General features: G+C 43.9%; 1 protein-coding gene across 1 annotated transcript in view; it reads left to right on the top strand.

Annotated features, from left to right (window-relative positions):
• The window catches only part of PIR (pirin), a 131981-nt gene that overhangs the window by 90717 nt on the left and 25427 nt on the right, over positions 1–15837 (top strand). The gene's annotated exons all lie outside the window — the stretch shown is intronic.

Below are 15837 nucleotides of genomic sequence, written 5' to 3'. Positions count from 1 at the left end.
ATTTCCCGGTCCCCGGTGCCTCTAAGTGTTCCTGGAAGCAAATTCCAACCTTGTCACTTATGAACAGGTGTGCCCCTGATGGAGATATAGGGATCCCTTGATAAAAGTATTATTATGGATGACTTACCTTTAAGTCGACTTTCAAATTCAAAGACTACTTAGAAAACTGCCAAATGTCTAAGTCCAATTTTGTTTATTTATTTATTTAAAGATTTTATTTACTTAGCACAAGTGGCAGGAGGGCGAGAGGGAGAGAGAAAATCTCAAGCAGACTCCCCACCAAGCGTGGAGCTCCATGCGGGGCTGGATCTCATGACTCTGAGACCATGACCCGAGTTTGAAGCCAAGAGTTGGATGCTCAATTGACTGAGTCACCCAAGAACCCCCACCCCGCGAAGGCCAATTTTATTTTAAAAAATGGTAGCACCTGAGGTCATTAGGCATTCACCTCGAATCCATTATTTTCTTCTTTGGTTTTGTGGTTCTGGCTATTTTAAGGTGCAGAAAAACTTTTTAATTAATACACTTAAACATATGCCTACCCCTTAAAACACATTTTTTTAAATAACAGTAAGGATGAAAGCACGTATTTTTTTAATGGATTTTATTTTTTTTTTAATTCAATTTTATTTATTTATTAGAGAGAGAGAGAGAACATGAGAGGGGAGAAGGTCAGAGGGAGAAGCAGACTCCCCATGGAGCTGGGAGCCCGATGCAGGACTTGATCCCAGGACTCGCAAATCATGACCTGAGCCAAAGGCAGTCACTGAACCAGCTGTCCCACCCAGGCACCCTAAATGGATTTTATTGTTAGGTAACTTCTACACCCAACATGCGGCTTGAACTCACAGCCTCAACATCGAGTTGCGTGTTTTTCTGACTGAGCCAGCCAGCTGCCCCTGAAAGCACATATGCTTTAACCATTAGTGCAGTGCTTTTGCTTTTCCTTTTGACTTTGCTTCCCTCCAGTTCCTTCCAGTACCTTCCCTATACATACCAGCTCTAGGATGTATCCTAGATATATACTCAGATTAGATCTCATAGTGGCGACACCCTGGGCTATGGGTTGGATGTGATGCATCGTCTCTAAGCGGGTCCTCCCTTCGTCCCTAGTGCTTGGCCATCCTTGTCCACCTGTCCTTCCACACAGGGACTTATTTTAATGCAGTGGTTTTCCAGAGATGGTCGCAAGGTAGATGCACGTTTAATTTCAAAACACATTGTCAGACAAGCACAATCTCACTTTCCATCGGGAACATCTGAGAGCGTCAGCTGCTTGGTGACCCCACTGACACTAAGCTGCTGGTTCCTGTTGAGTTTTCTTCTACCCTTAGTCACTACTCTATATGGCCTCACAAGAGAATGTGATATGTCACTTGAAAAGGGTAGACTTCGGTTTTAGTTCATCCTTATAAATTCTAAACCTGAGATTGGTTTTCAAAAACATTTTTGGAGTGGGGCGCCTGGGTGGCTCAGTGGGTTAAAGCCTCTGCCTTTGGCTCAAGTCATGATCCCAGGGTCCTGGGATCGAGTCCCGCATCGGGCTCTCTGCTCAGCAGGGACCCTGCTTCCTCCTCTCTCTCTGCCTGCCTCTCTGCCTACTTGTGATTTCTGTCTGTCAAATAAATAAATAAAATCTTTAAAAAAAAATTTGGAGGGATGCCAAAGCTAGTGGCTTAGAAACGCACGTTTATCACTGAGTCAGTATAAACCCATTTGCAACAAGTCTGTTATAAACCCAGCTATGAAGCCGAAGGACCTGTCCTTTCTAAGACATCACTCCAATTATATGTGTCCCCTCTTTTCCTCAGAGTCTCTGTCTTTGTCACACACACACACACACACACACACACACACACATCCCTGTTTACATTACATTCAGTGACAAATCCAGAGTTTGGAGCATCTCTGCCCAGCACCAGATAAACAATTTAATTCTGGTATATATATGGCACTAATTATTTACAGATTTGATACTTGCGGCTGCCTGCAGTCAGTCATATTGACTGGCGAAATCATGTTGCATAAATTTTATTATTAAGTTGTTTAAGTCAAGGTCACCCTGTGTCCTTTTTTTTTTTTTTTTTAAGCCACTTTTCTCGGCCAAATTCCATTATGAAACCCAAGGACTGTTTAAATTCATTTTATTTGGGTGCTTTGCTGCAGCCAGTATTTCTTAAAATGTGTCTGTCATTGTCTGGGTCCTGGACATATTTTGTTTGTAATATTTTAATTGTTTTGTTACTCATGGTAAGGGGATTTGACATGGATGTCTGGGTTATGTTTGGCTTTTGGCATGAGCTCCGCAATCTCACTGAGCTAATATTGACATCATTGTATCATCACCAAAGCAGTGGGCTAGAACTAGAGGCAAGACATCGCACCCCCAATTCCAGGGAAATACAGATTTCCCGAGGGACATCCCATTAAGGGTGGTTGGAAGCATTTCTCATGAATCAGACTGGGTTTTATCTGAATTCTTTCCCATAAATAGTATAAGAATTGGTTTTTACCATCTCTGTCTTGCCTTTTTTAAGGCCTGTTCTTGTGGAGTTGGGCTAATCCCGCAGAAAACAGATGTTTTATGCAGTGATGGTTTGGAAGGGAGCTGGTTGCATGAACAGAGCATCACTTACAAAGAATCCAATTTGTCAGGGCTCTGACAATCCCACATTCCTTTAACACTGGCTGCACGTTTTTCATGTTAGTTCTTGGCTGAAATAGGAATAAGTAGTTGTTTTTTGGTTGGTTGGTTTGTTTGTTTGTTTTTGCCATGACTTTTACCATCTCTTACAAATCAATCTGATTTTCCTTGCTGCAAACTGACTTACAGACAACACTTTTATCATTCACTGAGAAGCACCAAATCTGTATTTCTAGGAGAATACCAGTCTTGCCCAAGAGACTTGGGCCTTCTGGTCCTCATGTCCCCTTTGTCTTCTGATGGCATCAAAGTGTGGCTCTGAACAGCGCCTCTGTGGCTCCCCCCATCTTCCTGCACCGGGATTCTACCACGATGCATGCATGCTTTCATTTTATTTAAGATTTTATTTATCTATCTGACAGAGAGAGCACAAGTAGGCAGAATGGCAGGCAGAGGGAGAGGGAGAAGCAGGCTCCCTGCTGAGCAGAGAACCTGATGCGGGGCTTGATCCCAGAACCCTGAGATCTTGACCTGAGCCAAAGGCAGAGGCTTAACCCACTGAGCCACCCAGGTACCCCTTTCTGTTACTAGGTATTTAAAGGCATGATCTACAATGTTAAAAATCAACAATGGTTATGGCATGGAAAAACTTCATCGTGTAAGTATTTTTTGCTTCCCCAATCTTTTAGTTTTCTTTACAGTAAATATCCATCACTCCCCCCATTTCTGCTCTCCAGGAGAGTAGCTTGGATAGTCCAGGTGGCCCCAGTATATAATCAAAGGGTCTGTGTAAAAGAAGGAGGAAGCGAGAGTCCGAGGGAAAGGTGTGATGGTGGAAACATAAGTCCAGGTGATGCCGTTGCTTCTTTTGAAAATGGGAGGGGGGCCTTCGGCCAAGCAGGAAGGCAACCTCTAGAAGTTAGAAAAGGCAGGTAAGTGCATTTCCCCCTAGAGCCTCCAGAAGGATGGCTGTCCTACTAGTACCTTGATTTTAGGACCTGGAGACCCATCTTTGGACACCCCCCCCCGAATTATTAGATAACAAGGTTGTATTGTTTTAAGCCAGCAAGTTTTGGTGATTGTTATAGCAACCATAGGAAACGCATACGTTCTCTTAAATATTGTCAACATATTTTTGCTTTGGCAGGAGGAACAAACAGAAAGGAGCCCTGTCAATTACATTGCACTAGAACTGGGGGGAAAATAGAAATCAGCGCTTCAGAGTGCTTTTTGAAAAAGTAGATTGTAGGGGCACGTGGGTGGCAGAGTCGGTGAAATGTCTGACTCTTGGTTTTGGCTCAGATCGTGACCTCAGGGCCCTGCTCTCAGCATGAAGTCTGTTTGGGATTCTCTCTTCCTTCCCCCTCTCCCCGCCCACCCCCACTCCCTGCTCTTGCTCTAAAATAAATTAATATATCTTTTTTTTTTTTAAAAAAGAAAGTGGATTTTAATGCTGTGCATACAGTAGCTACTCTGTAAATCCAATTAGGATCCGCTCAAATAAATATTCCTGTATTACTTATCCATGTTGCTCTCTAACAAATTACTCCCAAATGTAGTGGTTTAACATCACATTTGTTATCTCACACTTTAGCTGTGGTCTCTGGCTCAGGGGCTCGTACAAGGTCAGCGGGGCCGCAGCAATCCCAGGGCTGGACTGGGAAGGATGCGCTTCCCAGCCCACACCCCCATGGCTGGGGACAGCCCTCAGTTTCTTGGGGTTGTTGGCTGTGGCCAGCTGTCACTTCCTTGCCACGTGGGCCTCTCCCTAGGATGGCTCACAACATGGCCCCTGGCTTGATCAGAGCCTACGAGTGAGAGAAGAAGAGTGAACATATGGAAACCAGAGGCTGTCACCCGATATCAAAAGCAACATCCCATTACTTTTGCCCATTCTGCTGGTTAGAACCAGGCCACTAGGTGCAGCCCCGGCTCAGAGAAGAGAGGATTACCGAGGGCATGACTATGAGGCAGGCGGTGTCTTCAAGTCAACTTGCCAAGCTTACGATCTCGAGTCAGAGCGCCAGACATTTTTCCATATGGTCAGTGACTCGAAAATGAAGTCATGTTTCTTTTTCTCTTATGATTTCTTTCTTTTTTTTTTTTTTGAAAATGGAAGGCGGGCCGGAGGAGGCATGATGAATTCTCCTCAGAGTTCCTGCCTATATGTCTCTTCACAGTCATTATCTACTTTTTAAAAAAAAATTTTTTTTTGAATTTTATTTATTTATTTGACAGACAGAGATCACAAGTAGGCAGAGAGGCAGAGAGAGAGAGAGATAAGAAGGGAAGTAGGCTCCCTGCTGAGCAGAGAGCCGGATGCGGGGCTCAATCCCAGGACCCTGAGACCATGACCTGAGCCGAAGGCAGAGGCTTAACCCACTGAGCCATCCAGGCGCCCCTACTCTTTTTTTTTTTTTTTTTAAGATTTTATATATTTATTTGACAGAGAAAGAGCACAAGTAGGGGGAGCAGCAGGCAGAGGGAGAGGGAGAACCAGGCTCCCCCAAGCAGAGAGCCTGACGTGGGGCTTGATCCCAGGACCCCAGAATCATGACCTGAGCAGAAGGCAGAGGCTTAACTGACTGAGCCCACATCCTTAAGGGAGGATGTCCCAAACATGGATGATTCATGTAGAATTTTAGACTTTCAGGTGTTCCATAGAGAGAAGAAAGACTGATTTGTTCACTACACAGAATGCATGATTCAATTCATGGCTAGTTTTTGCCAAGCTCTCTACTTACCAGTAGTACATTAAAATATTCAATCACCATGCCCCTCGCCCTTAGGACATATTCATAACAGTTACAGATGTTAGTAAGTCTTCAGAGCAGTGATGAACACAAACCAGAGCCCGAGCATAAAATTATCCCCAAAGAAGCTTCATATCATTTTCCTTTGGGTGGGTTGTCTGTCTTTTTCATACTAATTTGTAGGGGTTCTTTATTATTTTTTTAAAATATTTAATTTATTGGTGCACCTGGGTGGCTCAGTGGTTTAAGCCTCTGCCTTCAGCTCGGGTCGTGATCTCAGGGTCCTGGGATCGAGCCCCGCATCGGGCTCTCTGCTCGGCGGGGAGCCTGCTCCCCCCGCCCCCCTGCCTGCCTTCTGCCTACTTGTGATCTCTCTCTCTCTATCAAATAAATAAATAAATAAAAATCTTTAAAATATTTAATTTATTTAATATAAATATAAATATAATATTTAATATAAATATATGTCTGACAGAGATCACAAGTAGGCAGAGCGGCAGGCAGCAAGAGATGGGGAAGCAGGCTCCCTGCGGAGCAGAGAGCCCGCTGTGAGGCTCGATCCCAGACCCTGAGATCATGACCTGAGCTGAAGGCAGAGGCTTTAACCCACTGAGCCACCCAGGAGCCCCTGTAGGGGCTCTTTATATATTATTTTTTAAAGTTCTTTTTTTTTTTTAAGATTTTATTTATTTGTCAGAGAGAGGGAGAGAGAGTGAGCACAGGCAGACAGAATGGCAGGCAGAGGCAGAGGGAGAAGCAGGCTCCCTGCCGAGCAAGGAGCCCGATGTGGGACTCGATCCCAGGATGCTGGGATCATGACCTGAGCCAAAGGCAGCTGCTTAACCAACTGAGCCACCCAGGCGTCCCTAAATTTCATTTTTATTTAAATTCTGGGTTTCAGAAGATCTTTATATATTCTAGATACTTTTCATTGTCAGTTATTTGTAATATAATATGAGAAGATACATGCAAATATCTTCTCCCTTTTTCCTTGTTTTTCACTCTTCTATATACTATGATATTTTTCTATATGTTAATAAATAAAAATTCCTTTAATTTATTGGTTTGTTCCTGGGGCGCCTGGGTGGCTGAGTCTGTTGAGCGGCTGCCTTCAGCTCAGGTCATGATCCTGGAGTCCTGGGATCGAGCCCCACGTCAGGCTCTCTGCTTGGGTGGGGAGCCTGCTTCTCCCTCTGCCTGCTGCTCCCCGTGCTTGTGCTCTCCTTCCCATTCTATCTCAAATAAGTAAATAAATAAAAATCTTTTTAAAAAATGTATTGGTCTATTCCTTAAAATATGAGTAAGAGTTTTCTGTCGCTTCTTTTATAAACTGTCCCAGCTCAAGATCGTGAAAGTGTTCTATTCTTGTAGATGTTTTGTTGTTTTGCTTGTTGTATTGATTTATCTACACCTGGAGTTGATTTTCATATGTAGTGAGATGCAGTTGCATTTTTTTTAAAAATGTGGCTTTGGAAAAGAGAAAAAATAGAGCCAAAATCCGTGACAGAGAATATCATGAACATTTGGGAAGCTCACACTTCACTGAATCATCCTGCGGTAATAATTATTATTTTTAGCATTTATTAAGTGCCTGTTGTTTGCCAGAAACTGCTCTAAGAACTCGCCCTGTATTAACTGCTGCAGTCCTATCTGTGAGGTAAAGACTGTGATTATGCCATTTTTCAGATGAGGAAACTGAGGTACAAAGAAGTGACTTGCTTGACTTGAACTTACTCAAGGTCAACCAGCTAGAGAGCGTTGCCCAAGAGATTCTAACTTACACAGTTGGGCTTTTGCTGTGACTCAGCTACCAAGGTCCAGACAAAATGAGTGGCTCTTTACTCACCATTACCCACCCAATCAGCAGTACCGTGGACATATTGGTAACTAAATCCAAGACTTGGCAAATAGGTTTAAAAAAAATAACAAATTTTGAAAAATTTTAAATAAATCTTCCCAGTTTGAAAATTGTAGTGTCTTTTTCTAATCTGTCATTCTTAGGAGAGAACAAATTAAATTGATAGTGTAAAGTAAGAAATGTTCTAAGAATTTAAATGCATTTCAGCTTTGATGGGGGTTTTTGTTTTGTTTTGTTTTGCTTTTCATAGTTGCAGGTCCTACTTAAAAATCTCTTTTCTCTTGGGGCACCTGGGTGTCTCAGTCAGTTAAGCCTCTGACTCTTGAGTTAGGCTCAGGTTATGATCTCAGGGTTGTGAGATCGAGCTCCATGCTGGGTATGGAACGTACCTGCTTAAGATTCTCTCTCCCTTGTTCTCCCCCCCCCATAAAAACTTTATTAAAAAATGTTTTTTCTCTTAGGGCATTTATGGCATTCTCTGATTATTTCAGGTTTCTATTGCTTTCTGAACCTTTATTTAATCCTTAAAGTTCTATATATATTTTGTTTCCCAATTGTCTTGGCCTTAATCTAAGTTCAAATGCCTAAATCATTTCTATTTTACAGCCCTTAAGTGTAATTTGATGATTACAACTACATATTTCAATTATTATCTGGGTTTTTCTGAGCAATTAAAAACCAGTCGTGAGCACTGTATACTTAGAGATGAGAAAAAAGTCTGTCCAAATAAAACTAAGGAATGATAGTAACATGTATTATTTGAGTTAAAAATGATCACATTAACATATCTCAGTGGTGGGAAAATTTCACTATAGACTTAGTCTGTAAAGAGCGGGAAGCTCCTGGAGGATTCTAATGCTTTTTTTTTTCTTTTTTCTGTTTTATTAGCAAGAAGTTAATCAGCAAAGCTTGTCCTCCAAAGGGCTAGGCTCCATTCTGGGCACACAGAAGGCGGTCTTCATTCCAGAGACCTTGTGTTGCTAATACATTTCTTACTCAAAATGTTAAATTTTATTCATTTCTTAATTTTTCTGTTAGTTTCTGGTGCAGTGAATGTTCAGTATTCTCAATGGTGGCCCGAACTGTAGGGGAAGGTTTTCCTTTAGGTTGTGGTTCTTCTTGGTAAAATATGAGCACTTTAGAGATAGCTCTTAATGGTGTATGCCCGTGGCTTAAAAATATAGACTGTAGTAAGATCATTCTTGAGTATGTAAAGCATATTCTGAGTATATGTTACTCCAGAAAGCCAATTATCTCAAGTATCTTTACCTTGGTACCATTCTTTGCAATATCGTTGGGCATTTTTTCATGGTGTCACCAAATGTGATAAAATGGGCATTCTCTTGTTTTCTTTTGCTAGAATTCCTACGAGGTCATAGAATAATCTACCTCTTTTCCCATCTCTTTGGCAGAGCTGTAATGTTGACGACCCCTCTCGTGGTTTGCTTGTCCTTATAAGATAGCGGTTCATTGCCCGTGCTTGGCGAGTTTGTAGGTCTAGTGGGCTGCCAGCTGCTGTATGATCAGAAAGCTCACCGTATGCCACCAATCCTAGACCGCAGTGTTCGATGGGACACAATGTCCTAAGTGCTATGGGGTTCTTGATGAGGACAGCAGGAATCCATTCTCTACACTCTGTGAAATGACGCTGCTGAGCTTTGTTCAACCTATACTGTAGTCCAAGAGACCAGTTGGCTTGGAGTTGAGGGTGGTGCTCTGGGGACCGTGGGCCCATCTCTGTGACAAGGACCCTCCTCTGGCCTGGGTCCCAGCTCATCAGAAGCATGGGTAGCAGCCACTGCAACCTCTTGACCTATATAAATTCAGAGGAGAGGGGAAAGAGAAGGAAGGGACAGGAACGGGGAACCTTGCGTAGATAACCGTGACAACATCGAGCTCACGCACATGTACTTAGACGCATGTATACGATACAGATATGTGTCTGTTTAGACCAGGCACACACTGTCACTGGGTCAGCGTAACAGTCGTGTCATACGTATTATGTCCTTATTTTACAAACCAGGAAACTGCCTCAGATGGGCTAACTGTCTGCTCCTGGGTCTCCCTGAGGGTCTCTTGCTGATTTTTAAACAAGCATTTCCTGCCTGTGACTTTGTTGCTTAGTTGCCTTGTTTTCCATGGTACCACAAGGTCCCTGTAAGGCTGTAAGGCTGGCTGCTGCCTTCTGCTTCCTCCTTCCCCTGGAGGGATTTGCTGCGTTAGAATGAACGGAGGAGGGAGGACAAGCGGAGAGGCGACAGGACTGGAGAAGTAGGTCCCGGCTGAGAGGCGTCTGTCTGCCAGGGCTGGCGTCTGGGCGGGTTGGGGAGACCAGCGAGCCACTGAAGGGTTTTAACTGAAAGGTCCCGTTAGCTGTGTGAGGCAAATGGATTGAAGGCAACCAGGGGACTTCTCTTTCACTTATAATTTTATCTGTAAAAAGAAAAGAAAAATAAGAAATATGGCAACACGTATATTTATTATTTCCTCCTTTGTGCTCTTCTGAATTTAAACAATTAAGACCCTGAAAAGGAACTCTTCTCTAAAGTTGAGGAATGAGGGATGCTTGGGTGGCTCTGTCGGTTAAGGGTTTGCCTTCAGCTCAGGTTTTGATCCCAGGATTGTGGGATTGAGTCCCACATCAGGCTCCCTGCTCAGTGGGGAGCCTGCTTCTCCCCCTCCCGCTTCCCCTGCTTGTGCTCCCTGACAAATAAATAAAGGACATCTTTTAAAAAGTAAAGTTGAGGGATGAAACAGTTTTGTCTAAGGATGAGGAAACATCAGACAAACCCAAACGGAGGGACATTCTACAAAATAACTGGTCTGTGCTTTTAATGAAAAGCGTTGAGGAAGTGTTGTCCGTGCAAGGAGATTCGATGTGGGGACTAAATGCAGCCTGAGACCCAGGAGTAGAGCCTGGCCTGGGCTTCTGTTTCAGGGTTTGTGTGGTTGGTTGGTTGGTTTTTTGTTTTGTTTTGTTTTGTTTTGTTTTTTTGTTTGGCATAAAAGGCATTATTGAAACATTTGGCCCAATTTGGATATCTGTGTATTTTTTTTCATTGGTATTATATCAGTTTCATAATTGTTATAAATATGTTTATGTAGGAAAATAGCCTTATTTTTAGGAAATATATCCTGCTAAAGAACAAAAATTGAACTGAGTAAATCTGAGGATTGAATTGGCTTTATTTGGGAGTTCAGGATTGAGGCAGCTTCCCATCTAGTAAGTAGACAGGGGCTCCTGGGAGTTGTACAAAATGGAAGATTTTTCTGGGGCAGTAGAAGGATGGGGCAGGATGTTAGCGAAAGAAAAAGGATTATTTCTGTAAGGGCCTATTCAGCCAGAGCAGCCCCACCCCGGTTGAACTGCCATTTTGCTGTACAGCTTAAATTGATCTTGCCCCCCCCCCCGGGGGGGGAACTTATTTAAAAGCAAGTCAGGGAAACCAGTCCCAGGTAAGAAAGTCCAAGTACAAGGGTGGGTCAGGCCAGGTGGAGGTATTCAATCAGTGGGGGGCGCATACTGTCTCCTAGCTACCAAGGAGTATGGGCCCTGCCCTTTGGGAGCCTTTTGGTGCCAATCCTAACCAAGGTGTGATAAGCTGGTTCAAATGTCTACTAGGGTAAATTGTAATTCAATTGGTCACCTAGTATCACTGTGGAGTTTCCTGTGTGTATTACAATCTCATTGGCCACCTGTGTATGGCCAGGCCCAACCCCAGGGCCTTTGCTCTGTAAAAGTTAGTCTGGGAAGCAGGGAGGGGTCGTCCTCTCTGGAGGGGCACCCCTGGCCAGCGTGTTTGACGGCCAGGATGATTCCTGATGCTTGGCACAAGATAAAGCTTTGCTTGACCTTTGCTTTGTATCAGTCTCACTCCTTTCATCACGGACCCATTATCGGGGTACCCAATTTGGGGGGACCCAACATTTCCATTCTGGATACCTTCCTTTTTGTGGGAAGGGACTCCTCTTCCAAAGGGTTTTTATCATGCAGATGACCTCACCAGGCGTGGTCAGGGCATTTCAGGGAAACTCTTAAAAGGTCACATTTTAGGGAGAAGTTCAAAGTTGTAATTAAGGGGCACCTTAAGGTGGCTCAGTCAGTTAAGTGTCTGTTGATTTCAGTTCAGGTCAAGTCTTAGGGTCATGAGATTGAGCCCCATGTGGGGCTCCAGACTCAGTAGGGAGTCAGTCTGAGAACCCTGCATATTTGTCCGTGCGCACGCTTTCTCTCGTTCACTCTCTCAAATAAATTAAAGAAGTTGTACTTAAGTCTTGGCTTTCTGTCTTGGGGGACAAATGACTCCATTTTGGACTTCTTTTTTTTTTTTTAACAATATTGAATTATTTCAAAATACAGGGATATCATATCTGTAAACCTGTTCAAATATTTCAGAAGACAAGATTTACGTATTTCTAGAAAGAATGATGAAGAATATTGTGATAACGTGTAAGCTTTTAGAGAATCTGGGTGGGGGTATATGGTAATTCTCTATATTATTTTTGTAACGTTTCTGTATTCTGAAATTATTTCAAAATAAAAATTTAAAAAAGGAATTTGCTTAAGTGAAGAGGGGGAGGAGACGATCAGGTGGGTCGCCTTGCATCCCAGACCACTAGGCTTGAAGTCCATGGGGAGGGAGCTACTTCCCCAAGATGAACTTAGAGCCATGGAGGGGTAGGGGAGTTGTCCTGAGTGAGGTGGTTTGAAGTGGGCGGGGGGAGTTTGGAGGCAATGGCCAAGAAAGAATCCTTGAGATGTCTTCAGTGCAAAATGGTGGTTTTATTAACGCCCGGGGACAGGACCTGTGGGCAGAAAGAGCGGCACTGGGGTTGTGATGGGTAACTGATTATAGACTTTCAAGTTGGGAAGGGGTTAGGGATGGCGTAAGTCTCCAAGGAATTTTGGAGACAAGATGTCCAGGACGTTGAGGGGGCTAGCTGTTGTTAGGAAAGGGTCATTTATTACCATCTAATAAAAACTCAGTCATGAGACCCTTCAGATGTGTATCAGTGGGCAGTATGCTTGGAGGGTGATTGAGTAGAGATAAAGTAGAGATAAAGGAAGTTTCTAAAGGAATTTTTAAAAAAGTGATCCTACTTTGAAGGAGCAGGAGGCTGGCTGAGGACAAAGCAAAGGCTGGCGCCTTGCATCCCCCCCTTCATCCGCTCCCCTCCATAAGTGTAGCATCCCTCAGGCACCCCGGACTGCCATAAAACGATAAATAGTTAACTTGCAGAGATCACAGTCCTGCAAGGTAGGAGTCTCCCTTGGTTTGCAAATGTCCTTGAGATTTACAACAAAGAAGTTACTTTATCAATAGCCCAATTTCCAGGGACACAGAACTCAGTTCCTCAAGCCCTAATGTCACCCTCCCCTCCATGAAAACGGAAGGAGGCGGAGGTAGAAGGAAAAGTAAATAAAGTTCAATTTCTTCTAAACCTAAATCTCATTAACAAGGATGCTTGATAGCAGGAATGTAACATTCCACCAGGAGACTCTCAATTGTCTTTATTTGATAGTAACTAAGCCTTCAATATCCTGATAGTGCTTTTTTCCGCATGCGTGGGCTAACCGGCCAGTTCTGCTTCTGTAAGATTGCTTTGTCTGCTTTCGCGTGGGGTCCCCTGACTCAATTCACTGACGCCAAGTATGCCTGTTCAAACTGTCAATCAATCAGCTCAGCCCCACCCGAAACTTGTTTGTACCTGTCTATAAAAACCCTGTACCAACCCAGCTCTGGACCTCTCGGCGTTATCGGCAACGAGCGGCGCAGAGGTCCAGGTTCGAACCTGCAATAAACGACCCTTGCTGATTGGCTTTGACTCACGTCTCTGGTGGTCTTTTAAGGTGGGGGTAATATTCAATTGGCATTTCAACTTAACCTACCATATCCCTGAATCGATCTCTCTCTTTTTTATTTATTTATTTATTTATTTATTTATTTTTTTAAAAATATTTATTTATTTGACAGAGATCACAAGTAGGCAGAGAAGCAGGTAGAGAGAGAACGGGAAGCAGACTCCCCGCCAAGCAGAGAGCCCGATGCGGGGCTCAATCCCAGGACCCTGAGATCATGACCTGAGCTGAAGGCAGAGGCTTAACCCACTGAGCCACCCAGGCGCCCTTCTAAAGGAATTTTTAAAAGTTAAAGTAGACTTATAGGATCCTGAGGGTCAGGCTAAGATTGTCTCTTGCCTTGGCAAAGTAGTAACAGTTGAGGCAGCTGAGTTTCTAGAGGAATGTCCCTCTGCCTGTTTCAAGGACTTGTCCGTGGGCTATAAGTATTAAGGACATTTTTTTTTCCCTTGTGCCTCAGTTTCCCACATCCCATGTATAGGGAGTAGCTGCAAAATTCACTGAAATAAGGAACTCTCCGGCTCAGGCAGGAGGAGAATGAGCTGGATTAAAGCAAGGAACGCAGGCCAGGAAAAGTTCTCACTAGGGACACTGGCAAGAATTAGGAACCGCCCTGGGAATGAGAGAAGAAGGCACAGAAAATGATTTTCATATTTAAAAGTCTTACTTTTTTTTTTAATGTTTGACTAAAGGAAGCCCCACTTACATGTGGTGCTGATTAAACCGTCCTACGGGGCCAGAGGTGAAATGAGACCTCTGTCCCCTCTTCTGTCGTGGCCTGAGGGAGGGGAAGAGCTTCCCAGCTGCCTGGACCCAGTAGCTTGGAGACCCGGTTGGTGGAAGAAAGGAAACTATAGGGCCTGTGACCCTATATAAAAATGGGGGGATGGTATTAATTCCTGGTGCAGGACATAAAGTTGGGGGGAGGGAGCAGGGAAGGATGAGCAGGACCCAAAATCTTACCAGAGAGCGCTTTGCTGATGCAATCCTACTCTTGCAGAGAAGGAATTCTAATAAAAATGTGCTGGTTCTTAAACATACAGGAAGCGTTCACACAATTGGACTTTTGTCTCACTGTCGTCAGAAGAAGGCAGAGAAAGAAGTAGTGGTGAGACAAGAAAGGAATACTGCAAACTTGGATCTCAGAGATTGTCTCCAAAGTGCTAAAACTACTTCCCGGTTTATAGAAGGAAAATGTGGGACACGGTGGGGCGGGCGGCCGCAGGTGAGCAGTGAAGGGCCAGTCCATCGTGGGAGGGCTCTTGCTGGCTCAGGGCGGCCCTTACTGCTTGAGGGGGTAGTTTCAGGTCCCATCAGGGGGTGCCCTGCCCTCACCGTCTTTTGCCTGAGCCAGGAGACAAGTTGGAAAGAATGGAATCAATTAGAAAGTTTGAGGACATAACGTAGGTAGTTGGAAGCCCTCTTTAAGGTTGACCAGGGGCACGTGCACTTGGACAACATGTTAAAAGGAAGGAAGAAGGGACGCCTGGGTGGCTCAGTTGGTTGGACGACTGCCTTTGGCTCCGGTCATGATCCTCGAGTCCCGCATTGGGCTCCCAGCTGCATGGGGAGTCTGCTTCTCCCTCTGACCTTCTCCTCGCTCATGCTCTCTCTCACTGTCTCTCTCTCTCAAATAAATAAATAAAAAATCTTTAAAAAAAAAAAAAAGGAAGGAAGAAAGGCAATTCTCGCCCCCCTCGCCCCCCTGTTTTGACTCCATTCCCTCTAATGCTGTGTGCCTTCCCCCCAGTAACAGGAATTTTGTTACTGCTGGTGAGGATGGGCTCCACATGCTAATAGAAGACTTTTGCAAGGGGCAAACATAGGTGAAGGCACTTACTTCATTGACCTGGCCATGACTTTGAGTAAATGTTTGATCCTTCTGGATCATGTATAAAGATAAAACAGAAAACAGGCCGATGGCAATTCTATGTGGAGTAGTTTTCTGTTCAGAGGGTGAGTAGGAATGAAGCACAGAGGTCAGAGAAGAAATGAGATTAGGAGAATCACAGTAAACCTCAGTCAAAACCCAGTTGAGCAATTGAGAGCTTTGAGGTTTTGTCAAACTCAGAAGCCCTTAATTTTTTAGTACCTTTCCAGCACAAAGAGGGGCTTCGTTGCGTAAATTATGACGTGTCCTTCCACTGGAATGCTTTGCAGTCTTTCCTGAGGATGAGTTATTTCTCTGTTTTGACATGGAAAGGTATTCAGAATAGAACATTGAGTTTGTTCATGCTTTTAAGCAAATGATATATAGCACTGAAAACATAAAATATCAAATTGCTAACAACAATATGGATGTCGGGCCAAGGATGAAAATTTCAGAAAGATTTTCAATTTAGAGATTGTACACTTCCAAGTCTTAAAATATGTTTGAAATTTATGTGTATGAGTTTTTTTTTTTTTTAATAATCAGAGAAACACAGCGAAGATGTTTGCACTTTGAAAAATCAATGTAAACAATGTTCAGTGGTGGATTTTTTTTTAAATAAAAAATCAGCGAGGAAAGAGGTTTTGTTGCAGAATTACGGTTCGCATCGGGCCCAGTAGGACTGCAGCGGCCGAGCCGTCATGAGGAAGCAGAGAGGGCCGTTCTGTAGCAGAGCCCGGCCGGCCCCGATAACACACGTGGAAGTGGGCTGTGGATCATTGGCCTGGGCTTCCTGCATCACGAACCTCCCTCCGCCAAATTGCACAACTCACGCATTCCAGCTGGGCCTTC

The sequence above is a fragment of the Mustela putorius genome, unplaced genomic scaffold (genome assembly GCF_011764305.1).
Source record: "Mustela putorius furo isolate JIRA1106 unplaced genomic scaffold, ASM1176430v1.1 tig00003836_pilon_pilon_pilon, whole genome shotgun sequence".
NCBI lineage: Eukaryota > Metazoa > Chordata > Mammalia > Carnivora > Mustelidae > Mustela > Mustela putorius.
The sequence above is the reverse complement of the archived record's forward strand: the minus strand, read 5'-3'. Positions and strand labels throughout refer to the sequence as shown.